Source organism: Mytilus californianus, unplaced genomic scaffold, assembly GCF_021869535.1.
Source record: "Mytilus californianus isolate M0D057914Y unplaced genomic scaffold, xbMytCali1.0.p SCAF_7, whole genome shotgun sequence".
NCBI lineage: Eukaryota > Metazoa > Mollusca > Bivalvia > Mytilida > Mytilidae > Mytilus > Mytilus californianus.
In genome coordinates, this window is record NW_026262723.1 from 4,212,956 (window position 1) to 4,234,637 (window position 21,682).

The following is a 21,682-nucleotide window of genomic DNA, read 5'->3' on the forward strand; positions in this document are numbered from 1 at the left end:
GAAATTAACACTTTATAATTGTATTAAACACTTCATCAATATTTGTGCGTCTAAAGCACTTTAAATTTTTGAATCAATATATCATAACTTTGTAAATGGGTTAATTTTATTGAAATCTCTCATGAAAAACGAGATTTGGGGAAATTCTGAATTTTCACTTTTTTCAACTTATTTAACACGTTTTTTTTTTTGTCATTTGAATATATTTTACCTTTGTTTTATTATTTGTTAACAAATAAGTGAATTAAAAAGATGCCGATCAAAATTTGTCATCACAATTAATAAACATTGAGGTTATAAAGTAGGTCATGTATATTTGTATTGTCATCACAATTAGTGAACAATGAGGTAATAAAGTACGTCATGTATATTTGTCATCACAATTAGTGAACATTGAGGTTATAAAGTACGTCATGTATATTTGTATGTATTCAACAATCAAAATATATCATATACTTTATCCCATTATAAAGTAGGTCATGTATATTTGTATGTATTCAACAATCAAAATATATCATATACTTTATCCCATTTAAATCTCATAACGTATATCAAATTTACTACCTTAAGATTTTTATAATATTGTATTATATTATTAATCGAATATATTTAAGGATTTGTGATTCGTTTAAACTTGATCACATGTACATTTGTATTTACTCAGTCTGCACGCCAATACTGTTGTGTTAAGCTTTTCGTAGGTCAAAAACAGCATATTGCACGGGGCATACATCATGTTACTAAAAAAACATTCTAGAAATCCCCAATTTTACATTGTTCATGCAATAGTTGTTGATTAATAATATAACAATTGTAGCCTTTGGTTGAGGTCAATACGATGTTATATCGATCAAAAGAAGCATATCGACCTCGGACTTCGTCCTCAGTCAATATGCTTCTCTTAGGTCGATATAACCTCGTATCGACCTTATACAAAGGCTATAATTGTTTACTATTAGAAATTCTTCAATATATACCAATAATGTGTTGTGTTTTAGTCACTTTATAAATTAAACATATTTTTAAAAAGTGTACAGTATTAAATAAATATAAAGATGTCGTATGGCAGCACTTATGTGTTGAAATGAATTGTCATTGGTATGTTCATATCTACAAACTAACTGTTTACCAAACTTTGAATTGTTTGTGATACTAAGGATTTTCTACCCCTGGAATATATTACCTGGCTGTATTTTGCATATATTTTTTTCGGACTTTTGTCCTAAATGCTCTTCAACTTCGTACTTTGTTTGACTTTTTAACATTTATAATTCGAGCATCACTGAAGAGTAATAACATAAGAGGTACCAGATGCACATTTATACTTTTATTGTCAAAATGTGCATCTGGTACCTCTAATGTTATTACTACCACTGGGTCGATACCTCTGCCGGTGGACTGTTAGTCCCCGAGGTTATCACCAGCCCAGTAAACAGAACTTTGGTATTGGCATGAAAATACGGTTATTGTGTTATTAAAATTTTCTGTTAAAAAATTTGGGAAATCATTTTATATTAAGGAATATATCTCTCCCATGCAAATCTCTGATTTTTTGTCCGGTTTTTGCTATAATTTGTGTCCTTCTTGTTTTATGAGCTCTTCGTGTGCGTAATAAGTTTTGGATATGTAAATATTTTGGCCTCGCGCATCACTAAAGAGACGTTTATTGTCGAAATGCGCATCTGGTGCAAAAATATTGGTACCGTTAATGTTATCACTGTTGAGTCTTTTTGTTTTTGAAACGCGCGCATGCTGCAGATAATTACAAGCCCATTATCTTAGATGATTTTGTATGGATATTTGTGTCTATGATTTTCTATCTAATTGACGTTCTCTCGGCCATATTATTTTCCCAGGGTACTTTTTCACTGTCAGCCCGTTCTAACATTCAAGTTTGTTACAATGATCGCTACTTTTTATATGTACGTTATTTTTTTACAATTGTTAATCTTTGTATGTGCTTATATGACAGCTCTTGTGGACTTGTCTAAGCAGTGAAAAAGTGATATATTCTTCAACTAAATTATTATGTGAAAAATGGAAAATTCATACTAGGCTTAAAATTTTGTACGCCAAACACGCGTTTTCGTCAACAAAAGACTCATCAGTAACGCTCGAATCAAACAAGTTAAACAGACCAAATGAAGTGCAAGGTTGAAGAGCATTGAGGACCAAATTATCGTAAGTTTTTTGCCAATCACAGCTTATGTAACCTATTTCTAACTGACAATTCGATGTAAAACAAACGAAAGACGACAAAAAAAAAAACCAAACATATTCACAAAACATTACACAGAAAATTAAGGACTCATGAGCAACATGAACCAAAAAAAAAAAAACTAAGGGTGATCTCAGTTGCCCCGAATGGGTAGAAAATAATACAGATATTAAGTGTTCAATTTGACGTAGGAAATCATTCAAAATCAGAATATATAAATATTGCAGGCAATTTATTATTACTGATCCGCTTTGTTATTAATAGATTGACAAGAAAGCATATATTTTATTACAAATTTGTTTTACATGTAAAGCAAATCTAAAACAAGTGTTTGTTATTTTCTTATAAAATTTGTGAACGTATAGAAATGACAGTGTTTCATTTTTGTCTAAAGCAAAAAATTTACTCGATGGCGTATTAAATGGCTGCAAGTAAACTTACCATAATAATTTGCGAAAAAAATACAAGTTGTCCACAAGATCAAAATTGATTTCATAACGGTTTTCAATTGCACGTTTTCATCACCGGCGGTTTGATGGTTATGATATAAACCAGTCAATAACTTTTCAAGCTGGGAAAAATCTGATTTGAAATTATCGAATCAAAACCTTGTTTCGATTCACCTGAGATATGCATGTTTAAGTGTATATAAAATTATGAAAATGAGGAAATGTGGTTTGAATGCCAATAAGACAACTATCCACCAGAGACCAATTGATGATGTTATAAAGGAAAAAGTTCGCTTTATTTAAAATAGCATAAAACTCTAAATCCAATGATGTATCGAAAAAATGTAAAACAAAAATACCGAACTCCAATGCAAAATCATAAAAGAAGTCTATAAAAACTGACAAATTCAAACGCTATCAATCAACAGATCAAGTGAAAAACAATAGCCATATTCTTGGCTTGGTACAGTCATTTTCTTAAACAAATGGTGAGTTACACATGGTTTTATAGCTAGCTTAGCCTCCCAAGTGTATGACAGTTGTTGATAGTTAGACTTATATATAGCTAGAAATCTCGGAAGAATACATACATGACATAAAAACAATACAGTCGAAAAAGAACGAAACATTGCGCTACATTAGCCTCACGTATTAGATGATCTATTAAAAAGATTGAGAGCAATACGAGTGTACAGCTTACCTGTTCCTTTGCACAAACCTAAAATAAACGTCAAACACCCCCCAGCAATATCTGATAAGAGACAAAAGACAATTGTACATTATATCCAAGCTCATATCGTTGTAGAAAACACAAATGGCATTAGAGATTAGTATCTTATCAAATTCTAGTTCAAGAAAAGAAAAATATACAGATCTTCGGGAAAAAAAAACTACATTATTAGATTAGATATAAAGAGTTTTAAACCAATGACAAGTCATTAAAAAAGATCACTGTGATAGTAAACAAACAAATACAAGTAAACCAAATAAAATGAAGTATGCTACGTGTTTGTCCTTCTCGTAGTTTTTTATGATGATAAGTTCTTATTTTGCCAACAAATCACAGAATAAGTACGAACATCGCACTTGTTTTAAATGAAATTTAATTATAATCCATACACACGTTCCTTTAAACATATGTTTCCGAAGAACTTAAAAAAAACATTGTCAATAATTTATTTTCAAATATCCATATTGCAGTTATTCATGAAAAAATAGAAAAATATACCATCCTCATACATGTCATACATCCAATTGGAGCGCATACAGGTTGATTTCCCTCGCCTCAGTATGGGACATAGGAAAGCAGTCATAACCAGGGAAATGAAATATATGAACTACTATTTCACCTTAACTCGTTTTTAACATTCATTTAGTCGTTCTTGAAATGCTTTTAACACTCCCGTCATTTTTCTCAGAAAAAAAAACCTAATAGATAAATATTAAGTGTATACTTTACAAATAGTACAGGATGCTGTTGAGTTATGGAAGTTAGGTGTTGACGTTCTGTATCATTTTTTATAATATATACAGTTTTCCCTTCATTTGTCATTGTCCTATTATGTCGCATGAGGTTTTTATAGTGTTGTTTTTATTGTGTATGTCCTTGTATATATATCTATTTATTTTGTACTTTATCAGGAAAGTATATATTTTTATTATGTTTTACTATACTGTATGTACAATCAATTACAAAACTTAAGTCAGTCGTGACGTATATTTACACAGATTTCGCTTCTAGATCCCGGTTACGTTAATCAGTTATGTTTGTTTGGGTTGCTCACCCGATTCTGTTTATATAACGGGACTATAAACAACTGTCATATACAATTGGAAGGTTAAGCGAACTATAAAACCCACCATTTTCTTCGGAAAATGTCAATATCAAGTCAGGAATATGACATTTATTTTCCATTCGTTCTGTTGATTGATATTGTCGAGCGTTTTCTTTTGTCAAGTTTCATGGACTTCAACCTTATTGAATTTACCTTGATATTTTTGCTTAATACTTTTTTTTTAAGACGGATTTTTTTCGACAAAACTGCTTTAAAGTTTGCATTAATAACATTCACAATCTTGTCATCCGCAACAAACGAAAATCAAAAGTCTCAATCAAGACGAAGTGTTGATCACTTTTATTAGTCCACATGCTTTTAAAATTATCATGATCTAGTTATGTATATTAGGTTGTTATCATACTAGTCTATTTCTCATGTCCATAGGTGATTTTTTTTAATCGCGTTAAACATTTTAGCAATGAAACACTAGTCCTCCTGTTAATAATTCACAGATAATAAAATTATCAACATATTGTTTGTTGTATAAACATCCTAAAATATAAAAAAAAATACTATATAATAAAACTTTTATTTATACAATCAATTTAGAAATGTCAAACAATCAATACAATGCATTTAAACAAGTACAAATCCATTATCATCATTGAATCTGAGGTTTTTTTTTCAAATTCGTTTTTTCCCTATTTCCGAGACTTCAACTATTGTCTCACCTCCACGATATTTTTGTATTCACCAAATAATAGATAACTTACACCTGTGTGCTTTTTCAACCAAGACAAGAAGAAACTTTCAAAAAAACTGCAGAGAAAAACATAGCTTTGACGGTACCATTCAAGAAGAACATGGACAGCATGTACAATCTAAACCACACACAAACGAGAAATTGATAGTTGCCCAATTTAGAATATTTTAAATCTATTAAGATATAGTTCTTTGCTAAGAAGATTTCAGATGGGACCAAACATTCATAAAATCCCAGGAATAATCATAAGTCCACGTTTTTAAAGACAAAGGAATATGAACGGCAATAATGTTAGATAAACAATAGTGGACTTGAGAATCAATAACAATGTTTACATGTCTAAAGTTTGATGATACACTTAGAAATTGTTATTGTCATGCAAAAAAAATAAATATATACAACACTTATAAATTTCATGCGTCCGAGGCGCTTTTCTGGATTGATCATCATCAAAAACGCCCAAAGCCGAATATTTGAAAGCCAAGGATGTATAAAAACGGAAACCGTTGAAGAGATCTATGACCAAAAAGGACCTAAGATAATAGCTAAATCAACTAAGGTCAACTTTGCCTGATGGAGTTGAAACCATAGTTTCTTAAATATTTCTAGATTTATAAACGGACAATGTAAGAAAGGTTTGTTATAAATCATGTCAGTACCGAAGTACTGACTACTGAGCTGATGATAACGTAGGTAACGGATAGTCCATCAGCAGCGGTATCGACCAGGTTTTATTCTTTATAGTTATTATATTGTCAAGTAATTAACTGATAAACACAAAAAAAAAAACATAATTTACGTCTCAATTATCAAAAATAGAATTATTATATTCACTTACTTCAGTCATATTCAGAAGTTGAACTAACGAATAACAATGTGTGATTCCTATATCCATTTGTATTAGAATACCTCTATTATATTAGTTTCAAATATGTTCTAAGCATTAACTGTCAACGATACTGTTGGATTTGTAGTTACGATCGTATCATTTAAATCAGACCTGTATCTATTAATTTGCAGAACGAATATTCTGCGACCATTTTGAGAGGCGATGGAGATAAAGAGACAACGACTGTATAACATGTTGTACCGATCGTCCACGAGCGTATCGAAATTGATACCAGAGATAAAAGATCGCACACAATGTTCTTTAAAGGACAAGGTACGATAAGCTATTGCAACTGGCCCCCTATTATCGTTGAAATTAGAAAGAATAATATCCAAGAAACATGACTATTTCTAAAAAGTATAGTGTCTCATCTCACAAAAAATCAATATAACTTTATTTTTTCCGTGTATGAAAATTATTAAATACCCCTCTCTTTCTCTTAAAAAACGTAAAATTTATGAAAATCAGAAGTGTTTGCGTCAGTTTGAGCAATTTTTAACTATGAGCGGACGTGAGTACCACGAAGATATTTCAATGTGTTGTTTGTTGTAAGTAAATAATTTACTGTTTTAAAGATATTTGTGGTACTCGCGTCCGCTCATGTTCAAAATTCAATAATTCTACACTAAAAATTCCTTGTTTTTACGGATAAGTCGATAATATGTGAACCAAGATCCGGAACGAACTTGCATTTCCGAATCTGCTCGAGTATCTTATTTTAACTCAGGTGATTTTGATTGAGTTACAAATCTTCAATGCCGGGAAGAAAAAAAGCTTTTTCTTCTTTATCATGTTTATGTTATTTTTGAAGTCGGGGAAAGTAAATTGGGACATGTGATTTTGCAATATTTTTTAAAGTGACACTGTCAATGTTGTAAACGAACAACCAGCAATCTGAACCTTTAACAAAATTAAACGAATGTAGCCCATATCAAATATAACCCTTTTATCCGTGTACATACGTAAATGAAATGCAACTGGAAATTTAAATCGATTTCACGTGGAAACAAAATTTAGAACCGAGATTACCTCCCCTGTTAATGGATTTTAAAGGAAATTATTGGAAATACTTCTTTTTAGATAATTTTAAAGATAAAAAAAATCTGAACTCATTAAATTAATGATAAATATTTTAAATATATAACATGTCTTAAATAGAAATGCTGTAGGGTTAAGATAAAATTTTGAAACTTTAATAAAGTGTATGCAAATATTGTAAACCTTTGGATACATACAAAGTCAAATATACGACTATATATTTATCTCAACAAAGCCCGACTTTCAAGATCCGAAGATACATTGCAGATGTATGCTTTATTGAATTTTAACGAAAATGCATTTGTTTACTCGTATATAAGCTCATCAGCTGATGCTTGCAAAAAGCTGACATCACAACATGATAGAAGTTTCAGAAAGAAAAAAAATAATAATACTATCTTTTCTGCGACTTTTTTATTCTATTTTATTTCTTTTCACTTTTTCCTTTTTTTAGAATCTTTTTTCTAATAAAAAAAAAAGAAGAAGTGGCTATATGTGACTTGATAATCCATAAAAGGATAATGTAACTAGTTTTTGTAAAAGAAATAAATTGTCTTTTTGACACATTCCCTATTCAGTCCATTCCAATTTTAGACAATGAATATTAAACTTGTATTTTGTGTAACCGTTCTGAAGGGATGTAGAGAATACATTTCTTTACTTAAAAGCTGCACACAATAGACCAAACAAATAGGTTTAGTGTCTTTTTGTAGTTGGGATGTACAAGTACCAGGCCACGTCCACTTATTTGTAGTATTTGTATTTTTATCCATCTGATGAGTTAAGCCCTTTTCAACTGATTTTTATAGTTTGTTCATATTTTGTACTGTTACACCACTGTTCCAGGTTAGGGGGAGGGTTGGGATCCCGCTAACATGTTTAATCCCGCCACATTCTCTATGTATGTGCCTGTCCCAAGTCAGGAGCCTGTATTTCAGTGGTTGTCGTTTGTTTATGTGTTAAATATTTGTTTTTCGTTCATTTTTTGTGCATAGATTAGGCCGTTGGTTTTCTCGTTTGAATTGTTTTACATTGTTATATCGGGGTCTTTTATAGCTGCATGACTATGCGGTATGGGCTTTGATCATTGTTGAAGGCTGTATGGTGACCTATAGTTGTTCATTTCTGTGTCATTTTGGTCTTTTGTGGAGAGTTGTCTCATTGGCAATCATACCACATAAACTTTTTTATAATTAATGCATGAAACAAAATGACTAAAACCACTAGACTCCTATCATTTTCCGGATTGCGCAAAGATAAATATGTTATTATTCTATTTTTCCTGATATATTCATCTTTTGACATAGATAAAAAAAAAATGTAAAAGAACGCAAAGTCACCGCCCCTTTATCCTCTCGGCACCAGTTACAAATATCAATATGTAGATCAATTTAACAATCACACTGTACAGTATACACCAATTTACTCAATGTTCGAAATAATATGAATGGTACTACTTTTTACTGCATAAGATGACAAAATATTTTACAACTAAGAGGATTAAAAAAATGGACGTTTATGTAAAGTTTGAAAGTCAGCAGCCAAGTTTACACATCAATAATTTTATTCTAATAATTTTCAATTATTTTCTTTGTGCTCCACGTCAGAGGTAAAGGGCATGCGTCCGTCCATTGCTTTTTATGTCCCCGCTGTAGAGGAGCGGGCATTAAGTTGTACCCTTGTCCGTCTATACATATGTACGTATGTCCGTCCGTCTGTACGTTCCAAAATTGGTTTACGATCTCTAGCTTTAGTTTGCCTCAACCAATGTTATGAAACTAGTAAACAATGCTTATAACCACAAAACACAGGTCAAGTATGATTTTGGTGGCGTCACTTTTACCATCCTAGAGTTATGCTCCTTTACAAAAGGAAAAAATGCTGAATTTTTCGTTTCCGTTTTCTAACTTTATATTGTCTCTGCCAAATCATATGAAACTTATACACATTGGTCATTACCACACAACACAGATAGAGTTTGAATTTTTGTGACGTCACTTTTCCAGTTAAAGAGTTATGTTCCTTTACTAAAGGAAAAATTGCTGAATTTTTCGTTTCCGTTCTCTAACTTTAGTTTACTTCAACCAAATGTTATGAAACTTATACACAATGCTTATTACCACAACATACAGACTAAGTATGAATTTTGGTGATGTCTTTTTTTTTTGTTCTAGGGTTATGCTCCTTTACAAATGGAAAAATTGCTGATTTTTTTGTCTCCGATTTCTAATTAAGTTTGTTTCAACTAAATGTTATGAAATGTATATATAATGATTATTGCCACAAAACTCAGTTTAAGTTCAAATTTTGGTAGCGTCACTTTTAAAGTTCTTGAGATATATCTCTCTATAACTTTATATGTTAGCGGAGGCATCAACTGTGTCCCTATGGAAACATTCTACATTTATTTATTAATAAGTTAAATTACTCAATCTGTGGGCGAAAAAAAACTTAAGGAAATTAATTGAAACCTTATAGCCATGAATAACATTGTCTATTCATCAGATCATACACAATTGAAACAAACATTCATTTCTTTGCAAACAACAATAGAGAAAAAAATAAACATTGAGAAAACGGGTGTGGGGGGGGGGGGGGGGGGGGGGGTATTCATGTCATAAGGCTGTTGTTAGCAGCAAAGAATCTTAGAATATTATATATACAGTATGAAAAACTAAAAAATAGATATCTGCTGTCTCTCTTTTATATGAAAATACATACTTCGATATATATTAATATAAATATATCTGATTTGCGATGGTTGCTAAGCAAAATCTATATCATGGATATGTTCCTGTTTTACCATGGAAACATTGAATTAAGAATTATATTTAAATTGCACATCTGCACTAAAGCTACTGATAAATATCCTTTAGTTCCACGTTTCAAGCTTAAAGATTACACTCAGTGATACTAAAACACCTTTTGAAATGTTCTTCAACTGTCTAACTATGCGTTGCTAATGAAAACTCGGGTTGATAATGATATGACGGGTTATATAGATACAAACTCAAATTGTTCTTTAATGCAAACATGGTTACTAAATATATCAATATAGGAGTCGACTTAATATGAGTTGTATGAAAATATTTTAATTTCTCTGTTTTTTTATGGATAACATTGGATAAAAAAAGTCTTTTTGTGTTGTCACTATGCAACATTGTGGTTGCTAGGTTGCTATTTGGAACTTCTTAAAATGATAGATCCAACTATAATAAATATTTAAGTGTTTGGTAACACATTACCTTTCATTTTATTAGATTCAGAAGTCTTTTCCTAGGGCAATTGCATTAAAGATGGATATTATAGTTCAATTTATAAAATCCGTTGCTAGGCAACCAAACAATCACATAAACACAAAATGTTCAACATTTTTTTAAGTCACTATGCATAGACTAATGATGGATTGAATATGAAGTCATTTGAAGAGGGGGCCAAAAATGCCCCTTATCATACCTTGTCCTTTGCTAATTGTCTTAGATAATTTTGAACAAACGCATCAATACATATTTATTGTTTTTTAAATATTATTTTGCTTTAGAAAGAAAATTTAGTTTCTATAAGCAGGAATAATATGTGCTAAACAAAAGTAAATATCGGTTTCATTTCTGACATTCAACTGAATTGTTTTCCCATTATTGTACTGTGTCAGGATATATTTGAAAATTTCTAACGGTGCGTAAAGACTAATATGGAAGATCCCACTGTTGCAAACTTGGCTGGTTAAGTCTATGTATTGGATACCACAATTGTTTTTATAAATGAATTGTGAATCAAATAGGAAATTCCTATATATCTTCAGAACACCCCATCAGTTTATATAGCATTGAACGAATTGGATTTTTTCAAATCTTCTTTTTTACTTGTGCCTTCTTTCATTTTGTTGAAAGGCTTTCAATTTTGTCACTAAAATTTTCATGATAAGAGTCGTAATTTTATTACTGGTAGTCATCAACTGATCAAGGTTTTCCTGTGTTGTGATGATCACGTTTCGTGCATCAGTATCTGTTGTTTACAACTTTTATTCTAGTAGATCAATGTCATGATGATAATATAATATTTCGGTATGAAATGCGCACCAACTTCTGTTGTTTTGAAATTTGTAAGTATGATAAGTGACATAAGGTCAAGTCTTAATAGGTCAAAGACACAGATAAGGATTTACACAAATATTTACCATCAGAACAAACCCTTTATTTGTTTTCAACCACGAAACATTTTAAAACTTATATAACACATTTTATCTTATTATTTTATTTTTGAAAAAATTTTAGAATGAAATAATCAGTATTCTAACACCCGCGGTAAAATATGAATATATTGTTTGGGCTGTTCCGATCGTACTCCCGCGTCATATGCTTTTTTATGAATGATCTACCCGACGTCATAGAACGATTACGTAAGAATAAAAGCATTTTACGTGAAAATACACGCTTGTGAAACCGAAAATCATTACAACAAGGAAACGTAAACAAACGATGCTAAAATGTGTTATATAAGCCATTTTGTGTATACATATAAGACATTTAAGTAAAATTATCATTTAGATTAATCCAAACTTATCAAAATATGTTCTTGTAAATAGTTTAAGCATGTCATTTATTCAGTTCGCTCCGGTTTTTTACGTCAATTTAATAGTGCGTTTATTTATGGAAACGGCAAATTATGCCTTCATCTAGAGAGTTTCGATCCAAAACAATTGCCGTATTTGTCCTATTAGAATCGAAATAATTCATGGGGGCTTGAATATATCGCAATTTTACCACGGGTTGTCCCTTTATGCCGATATTTTACGCCTCGCTATCGCTCAGGGTAAAATATTTGTCATGAAGGGCCAACCCGTGGTAAAATCACGATATATTCAAGCCCCCATGAATTATTTCTTAATTTTTCGCTGAATCAATAAGAGTAATTTACTAATGAAAAGATGCCAGGCCCAGGCCGTAAACTTTTGCGTATTCATGTTGTACTTCCCGTAAATAATGAGGTTTACACCTCTTAAATATTAGGCGTAGTAGTTAACGCCATTATGAAGAAATTGGGTGAGATTTACAGCAGATTTAAAGTAGACATGGAAATTACGTCAAGGAGACAGCAACCAAGCACCAACAATCATAGATCTCCAGAGAAAAATATATACTGTTTGAAGAGAAAGTAATACCAGGTTTAATCCACCACTGTCTTTAGCTTGCTGTATATGATGTATATAGATAAATCCTTTTATTCATATACCTGCGTAGTAATTTTGTGAATACCTAGTATATCCTACACTAGGTGATCAGATCTTCTTTTACGACGCAAACTCTTCAAAACCTGATTCTTGTTTAAGCCATATATTTTTTTCTCTTAAGCATATCTGATGATAACTCATTTGTGTTGATCTCTGGTTTCCTTTGTTTTTTAGCTGATGAGTGTCCTTGAGGCACATGCAAAAGGGATGTTTTTGCCATTGAACCAGGTTCAACCCACCATTTTTTCTTCAAATGTCCTGTACCAAGTTAGGAATATGGCAGTTGTTATCAAATAGTTCGTTATTATGTATGTTGGTGTTTGTTTTTGTTGCATTTCAGTGGTCCTATTGTTCCTTTGTTTTCCTCTTATAGTTGATGTGTTTCCTCGGTTTTAGTTTGTAACCCGGATTTGTTTTCCCTCAATCGATTTACGACTTTTGAACACCGGTATACTACTGTTGCCTTTATTTGCATTATATGATCTCACCTCACTGTGGTTTTACCAAGTCAGGGGATCTGGACAATATGTTTTGTTCGTTGTATATTGTTTAAACTGAAAAAAATCCAATATTGTTTTGTAATTCCTGTTTTTCTTTGTAGGCTTAATAGTGTTTTATAATGTATATCACATTTCATGTTAACTTTTCAAGATATTGAAATTGAAGAACACAATCTCCTTTTTTTTCTGTATGAATTGCATAAGAACTGTCCATGTCTCGTAAATGTTAGCACCATTCTCCGCTGCATTATTTGTTTAATTTATTTCAAACAGTACTTTCGGTCTGATCATACTATATATATTAGACTCATAAAGATATGAACCTCCTTGAGATTTGAGACACAAATATGATAAAATCTGTCCTAAATATTTTGAGAAAATGAACATTTGCTTGAACGATTTGTTTTGTCAGTCAGTCACACATATTGACGCGTACATTGTCTAAAAGAGATATGATTATCTTGTTTATTTAAATACATTGTAGCTTGTTTACATTTGGTCAGACCAAGTGGATGTCCCATTGCAGGTAAGGTCATTTATTTTAAAAACTACTAAAACATTATTCGCATGCAATGAAAAAGATGTTTTATATGTAGGCTATGCAATGTAATATGCATGGGTTCTAGACTCATGCAGGATCTTTATTACGCCCTTGATTAAATATGTCATCTTTATTTATAGTTTTCTTTAAATTATGATTAAACCTTAACTTAATTCATTACTCAAATAATTCCATGTGTAAAAAAAGTAAGGAGGAAGAAGATACCTTAGGGAAAATAATAAAAAAACAATAGATCAAAGACGGATAGATACCCTATGACCATAAGCAAACAGACAATCAAGAGATCACCAAACACTACCTAGAAAACTAAAAAGATCTCAACCAAAAACATGTTTAATGTATTGAGTTATTGCAGAATTTGCGTTGCCGAATATTTTCATGCAGTTTAAATAAGCGTACCATTTTCATTTTAGTTGTTACTTAATGCTGTTTTCCGGCTCAGGATTCAAACGGTTCCTCTTTACCAGACGCATTTAGTATGATTTGTGTTCCTTTATTTATGTTACTGATTCAGACTATTTTTTTTCAATAATCAGATTAATTAATTTGTTTTTCGTTTTCCGAATGTTTGTCAAAAAAACAAGACGTGGAAGATACCACGGGGGCATTCAAAACTCATAAGACAAAAACAAACTGCCAACGCCAAGGCAATAAAAATCCGATAACAACAAATCGACAAAACACTCCATAGAAAACTAAAGATTGAGCAACACGAATCGCACCATCAATCGGGGTAAACACAGATGCTCCGGATGGGTGCACAGTTCCTGCTCCACATAATAAGGCAGGTTTATATGTTAATTCTATTTAAAGGCGTTTATTGGCGGGCCTTTATCACATTTTTCCATTTAATATTATTTGTCTCTATCATGTGCCCTCTAATAATTCTATATGACAATGTTGGTAATTTTAGATTGATTCTTTAGATTCTTTAGATTTCTTTAGTCTTTCAGGATACTTCATTGGAACCTGGTATATTTCTTTTTTCTATTTTCTGTACATTGTCAATTTTGTCGCTATACTTTTTATGGAGGTTTCCATACTGAACTAGCATACATGTCATGTAAATGTGTTCTCATTGATGTTTTGAATAAGGGAAAGACGATTTTAGCATTTAGATTTTTTTTTAATAATCTTCTTTGTGCAGAACAAATTTCGATAGCTTTATTTCCTCTTTCGCAAATATGTTTGGCAAATGTTAGATCTTCATTTATGACCACGTCTTTGTCCTTCTCTTCTTTACTTCTGCTTATGTCTTGGCCTAGTAGAGTGTAATTTGTACATTCGACTCTGGAATATTTGCTTATATTCATGTGTTGACATCATGAGCGAAGTATCACTCTAATTGTTTTAGTATTTCTTGTTATTTTGCAATATATCATGGTCGTTTTTGTCACCTATGATTCTGAATATTTAAGTTTTATCAGTATGATTTAACACATTCTGGTAGTTCATTGATACATGTGATATAGAGTACAAATAATAGGGGGCCTAATACTGAATCTTTATATAATCTTGAAGTAACCACCTTCCAGTCTAATGTTTCACCTTGTATACTGGTACTATGTGTTGCCTACATGCATGTATATGTTACTACATATCTTATCAAATCAAGTATTGGATAAACTTTGCCATAGATTTTACTGTTCGTTACGAGTCTTTTTTCTGGTACTTCATTTATGGATTTAATGAAGTCTGTATATATTATTGTATATGAAACCAGCTTTTATTCCATTTCTGCAATATTCTTCTCAATAAGTACTCATTGCTGAATTTTTAGAAGCATCATAATTGATTCAAGACGTTTTACATTAAAAGTTGTGTTTTGTGTATGGATTTGAAAATAAATTAGTTTGTCTCTATCTTAAAAGTTGTCGTCTTCTTATCTGCTAGGTAAACCACTACAAAATTATATCATTATGATAGTGCATATCACCCACAATGTCTATTTTAGATTATTTCCAATTCTATGAAATAACTTTATAACTTAGCGTTGTGCTTGTTCTGAACAAACATGCAATATGAGCCACTGGACTTTAAGCAAACTACAATCATCAATTAACCATTCAAAGGTACTGAGAACGAGGCTTCATCACTTAACTCTATTCACTGTTAACGTTTTGTTGATACACAAAACTCCATATAAAGAACGATACATAGCTGGGTCATCAAAATGTTCGACTAAACATCTTTTTAAAGTACTGACTACTATTCTTTCTACAGTTAAAGATGGGCTTCAAAAATATTCTACTGCTTAATCTTCGATCACAATCTTTGCAATTTTGCAACAACATAAAGACTTTTTATTTTTCTCCGCTTTACACTACTATTTCCCATGCTCAGTTGAAATATCGACTTCGCCATCTCATTAAACAGAGCTTTTTCTATAAAAATGGGAATCGTAGATACAAATTTCTTGTTTTGGGTTACAATAATTCATATTTTGTGAAAAACCACACTGAATCTACCAGAAAATATACTGAAGATGATATTATCAAAATGCTGGACTAAGAAAAATAAACCAACGTTATTTTCATTTCTTTTTTTAAACAGATGGCTTGTTTTTCAACGGTCGGTGCCTGGCAGCATTTTATAAAATCTATCACCATTTTTGCCAGTAAGAAAGCTACATAAAACATGTGAACCCCCCTCCCCTTTTTGTTTTTACAAAAAATCAATACCTCTAAAATATAATTTTGAAGCATCACCAAAAATTTCACAGATCTTTAGATTAATATAACTAAAAAGCGTGTAAAGTTTTAAGCAATAATCATAAATCTTTTTTGAGATACGGCGCGACATGTAAAAAAAACACCCCCTGTTTTAGTTAAAAAGTTCCGTAACTCACAAAGTTTTAATCTTATTTTCACCAAAAAGTATACAGATCGTTTGACCATCATAAGAAACAATTATTTTAAGTTTCATGAAATTCGGATAAGTCGTTCTCAAGTTACGGTGCGACATGTGGACGCCGGACAGACGGACAGACAGACAGACGGACGCCGGACATTTTTATACCATAATACGTCCCGTCAAAATGATGATGCGCGTATAAAAAGACATTTATGGAAATGGGGAATATGTCAAAGAGACAACAACCCGACCAAAGAGCAGATAACAGTCGAAGGCAACCAATGGGTCTTCAACGCAGCGAGAAAATCCCGCACCCGGGGGTGGTCCTCAGATGGCCCCTAAATAAAATTGTGTACTGGTTCAGTGAAAATGGACGTCACACTAAACTCCAAAACATATAAAGGAACTAAAATTAAAAACACATACAAGACTAACAAAGGCCAGAGACTCCTGACTTGGGACAGGCGCAAAAATGCGGCGGGGTTAAACATGTTTTGTGAGATCTCAAGAATTACGCAATTAATCATAATAATTAAGATAACTTATTTGCTTTAATTACCAATCGAGATGTTTCCAACCCAATCTTTCCAATCTAATATAGTCCAAAGGGTGACTAGGGGATAGAAATATGGTCACTACAGGTCTTCTTCCGGCTGGCAGTACAAAAGACCTTGCCAAAGTGGGGCATCCGTTTGGATGTTTGGGATATACAAGTACGCAACCAACTATCAATCAATCCAATTTAACAATTTTTTTTTTTTATCCCGCATTTTTTATATTTAATTATTTTAACTCAAAATAGTAATTGAAATAACTTTCTGAAATAAAACCCTTATTTATATCATACGCTTAAGAAAACGATATACCATACGATAGATGAAACGCTAAACGTTAAACGATATCATATACCATACGATAAACGAAACGCTAAACGCTAAACCAGACCATGTACCATACGACAAATAAGACATATAACGATACCATGAACCATACGATATACAAAACCTTAAACGATGAAATTTACCATACGATGAACGAACGATGAACGAACGATGAACGAACTCAATACGAACGATTCCCGAACGCTGTATGTACGATTCCCGAAAGTGTTAACTTTTACGTTACAGGGACTGTACGACTGAAGCCACATTTTATACAAAATAACCCGATTTTTCTGAGATAATGTGTGGGGTCATCCAGCATCTTGTGCAAATTGGTCCTTGAAAAGCTGCAGAATATCTAACATATGTTTTCTGGAGTTTGCCGGTTGCAAGATCAACAAAAAAATGTTTGTGTTTATTATACATGTTTGGCTACCGTAATTTTCTCAACAACTCAATAAATGTTAGAAAAAAAGTAAATTATAAATTTATAAAGCTTTTTGTTATACAGATTTAGATCGAAGAATGCATTTAATATCAAAGATAAGTTATATTGTAACATAAATTTCCGGCTCAAAAAAGTATTTGAACCGTACTTGGTATACAAAAAGTGCTGTTAAGATAGTCCACTACAATAACTACATGTATGCCCGATACAATTTTCAAAATAGCCTTTGCAACCTTTGAGCTGTCGACTTCTCATCAAAAACTACTAAATGTCGGTTCAAAATTAGAGTTCAAAAATGTTTCTGGGATTATCCTCCATCAAAACTGGTTCCGATTATTCCGACAAATTTTAAAATGTGGTAACCATGGCCTCTGATGGTTGACTGATTTTTTCAAACCAAACTTGATAGAAATTTACCTGGATTGCCATATTCCTAAATTGTTTTCGATGGCCCATGAAGGTTGTCTGAATGGCCTCTACAGACACTAATTGAATGGCACATTTTTTAAGTAATTTTTGTTAGCTGGAATAATCTGCCGCCGGCTTCTTCCACTTCCCCCGATTAACTAACTTTCCCTCTATTTTAGTATCTGTGATTTTTTCATTTGTACAATACTATGGCATTGTACATGTTGTAGTTGTAGGGAAACAAAATCATTCAAAAGTACTTATCTGGCATCATATACATTTGTATAAGCTTGACGCCGTATCTGATTGAAAAGTTCTGTACGGAATATCTGGACCTAACTTTTGCTGCTTATTGTCGGCGGAGTGATAGTATTCTCCGTCTATGGGTTTTATTTGCACAAAAAATACCTTGAAAATCAAGTACGCCGTAAAATTCACATTTAAGACGACCCCTTTAATTTTATCTGTCAAAGTCGGTGTCAACAGTCGGTACCGAGACTTTCCGTAAATCTCAACTTTATAACCCAAAATAAACCATACGAGCAAAGTTTTGGCAAATTAGGTAACTAATCTGGGTATGATCTTTTTTAATTATTTGACTTCGTGTTGTTTGTGTACATGTGAGTTTACTGCTTTTTATATTATATGTTTAATCTTTATATTAATTAATGCAACTCACTCATTAAAATAAAGTAACATAAACAACAAGTAAATAAAGTTTATAAACTGATTTTCTTTAATTCAATCTCAAATAAATCAAAGCATCTAGTATTGTTACTATGAACTTCAAGATAGATAAATAATAATAAAATTGATGCATTGTCATTATATGGCCATTTGAAGTTCTTATATATGATTATTTAAAACTGAATTAGTTTTTTTAATTTATTTTCTAGACACGGACAGTTCAAATCCTTTCTATGTTTAATTTTTTCCCTTTAATTTGTGCCCAATGCAGTGACGGGTGCTATTTTCCAACCAATACATTATACGGGATAAAGGTTCAACTTTTTGAATAGAAGGGCCTTCACTCATGATAAACAGCTGATTTTGCAGAGATTCCTGTATTAATATAGTTATAAGTTTACTTAATTCTACTAACTGGTTATTACCAAATTCAGGAAGTTAAAACCCCCTGCCAAGAGGTCACTGATGAAAATTAAATATCTGAAGAAGTGAGTAGGGTTTTTCAATCAAAGACTTGAATCTTAATTCAATATATTTGATGGTACCATCAATTAATGCATTGAGATCTATATCAGATTTCATGTCAACAGACTAGACATTTCTTGTACTTATTTTTATTTCCCCAAATGTTTGCTTTGTAACATCAATTTTTCTTTGAATTGTGTACAACATTTACCAGTACGATGTTTTAATTGAGTAAGATGGATAACTGCTGCTTCAATGGGATCATTAAGATCAATAATTAAAAAATCTTCAAGCTGGAATGCACGGGATAGCTTGGCCACAATGGGAAGTAGTTCGTCAGGAAATGGAGAAACCTCAGAAATTTGACAGATGTAATTACAGTGTGGTACCATTTTGCTCAATTTGCATCATCAGCATGGGATTCAGCAACAAAATCATGCTCTAGATGACTCACAACAACCTTATATTTTAAAAGCAATGTTTATACTGCCCTCTTCTTGTTTGACAACCAGCGTACTTGTTTACATCACCAAAGTGCAAAATAATTTGATAAAGAATATCACTTTTATATCTGTTAGTTCACGTCTGCGCTTACGATAATAATAGTAGAACTTGAAAAATCCTTTCAATGTGGTTTCAAATGTTGACATGGAATATATATAGTTTATTCGCATGAAGTATTGCAATTTCAAGTTTGTGAGCAAAACAGTTAATACATATCGTCGCTTGGCTTCCAAAATGTCGTATATGACTTTATTGGCTAAAACTACTTTTTTGCACAAATCGTCTTGGCAGAAGGAATTCTTTGATATTCCAAAATAGCATACAGTTAGACCAATCAAAAAAACATTTTTAATAAGACATGTGAGAAAATTGTCAATCTCAATTGTTTGTAAAGTTTGCTTCCAAAATGATGTATGTAAACATTTTTTAAAAGGGCTTTTGGACTCAAATACTGGTACATTTCTTTATTTCTGTAAAAATAAGTTAAGTTTTAGAGTAATCCTGAAATATCAACGTTTTTATTTCACTGCATCTACAAAAATGCTCAAGTTCACATACAACATTTTGAAAGCATGCTATTCAACTATATTTTCAAAGCCTGTTTGTGAGACATTTGTTTGTTGACAAATTAGTAATTTTCTACATTTTGGAAGCCCAGCGACGATATTGCTTTGGATGCCTCATCTTTCAATCTATTGATGCCCGTAACATATTTTAATTAATCATTTTAAAAAATTAAATGAACTGGCAATTTGGGTACTGTGACGTTACATTCTTAGACTAGACAATCGTATGTCATATCGCTAATGTTTATTTATTGGATTTGGATTAAATGACAGTTCTCTAATTTTTTTCTTTTTAGTTCATTGACAATTCATTCACAATTTTTATAGACTCTAGACGATTTAAAAATATAAATCCTTTTGCACTAAACTTTGGGTAGGTGACTGTCAGTTTATTGTAAAGGAATCATCCATATTTTTTTTTAATTACGTATAATTGTTTAAAGAAATATGCTTTTAAAGTGACATTTTTGTTTTTGTAGAAACATATAACAAATTTAAGTGTCATTTGGAGCCCAATCTTGTTTGTTCCTGAAATATTAGCGATGAAAATTTTAAAACAGTGGCAATAAAACATAATCGCTGTATTGTATATGCAAATTAAGAGGACGTGTTTTTCAAAAAACAATCGGTATTACCATGGGAAACAACTGTGCTCCTCTTCTTGCTAATTTTTTCCTTTATTCATATGAGGCTGACTTCATATAGGAGCTTTTTAGGAAGAAAGAAAAGAAAGCAGTATCCTTTAACTTCACTTTCCGCTATATGATGTTCTCTCACTAAATAATTTACAATGTTGAAAGCATCTATCCCATCGAACTTGAGATAAATGATACAACAAATACAGTTAAGTCTGCCTCATATCTTGACCTGCATCTAGAAATTGACAATGATGGTCGGTTGAAAACTAAACTTTACGACAAAAGAGATGATTTCAGCTTCCTAATTGTAAACTTTCCATTTCTATATAGCAACATTCCAGCAGAGCCTGCGTACGGAGTATATATTTCCAAGTTAAAACGATATTCCAGGGCTTGTATTTCCTATCATGATTTCCTTTATAGAAGGTTGCTGCTCACAAGGAAGCAATTAAACCAAGAAATCCAAGTGGTGAAGTTGAAATCGTTCCTTCGTTCAATTTTACGGACGTCATCACGAGTTGGTTGACCGTTATGAGATATCCGTTTCAAAGATGACAACGGATATGTTCCAAGTGTCGTAACCACAATCCCGTCCCTTTTTTCCCGAATGTGACCTACCGAATAAGACTTATCACCGGGTTTGTACTATATACATGAGAAACACGATGGGTGCCACATGTGGAGTAGGATCTGCTTACCCTTCCGGAGCTCCAGAGATCACCCTCAGTTTTTGGTGGGGTTCGTGTTGCTCAGTCTTTGGTTTTTCCATGTTGTGTTTTGTGTACTGTTGTTTGTCTGTTTGTCG

At 32.0% G+C, this 21,682-nt stretch overlaps 1 long non-coding RNA gene across 1 annotated transcript in view; it reads right to left on the reverse strand.

Moving 5' to 3' along the window:
• The window catches only part of LOC127708254 (uncharacterized), an 84,200-nt gene extending 81,521 nt beyond the window's left edge, over positions 1-2,679 (reverse strand). The window contains exon 1 of the long non-coding RNA XR_007985217.1: positions 2,660-2,679. This is a non-coding gene — a long non-coding RNA (uncharacterized LOC127708254). The remainder of the gene's footprint in view (positions 1-2,659) is intronic.
• Between the last annotated feature and the right edge of the window lie 19,003 nt (positions 2,680-21,682).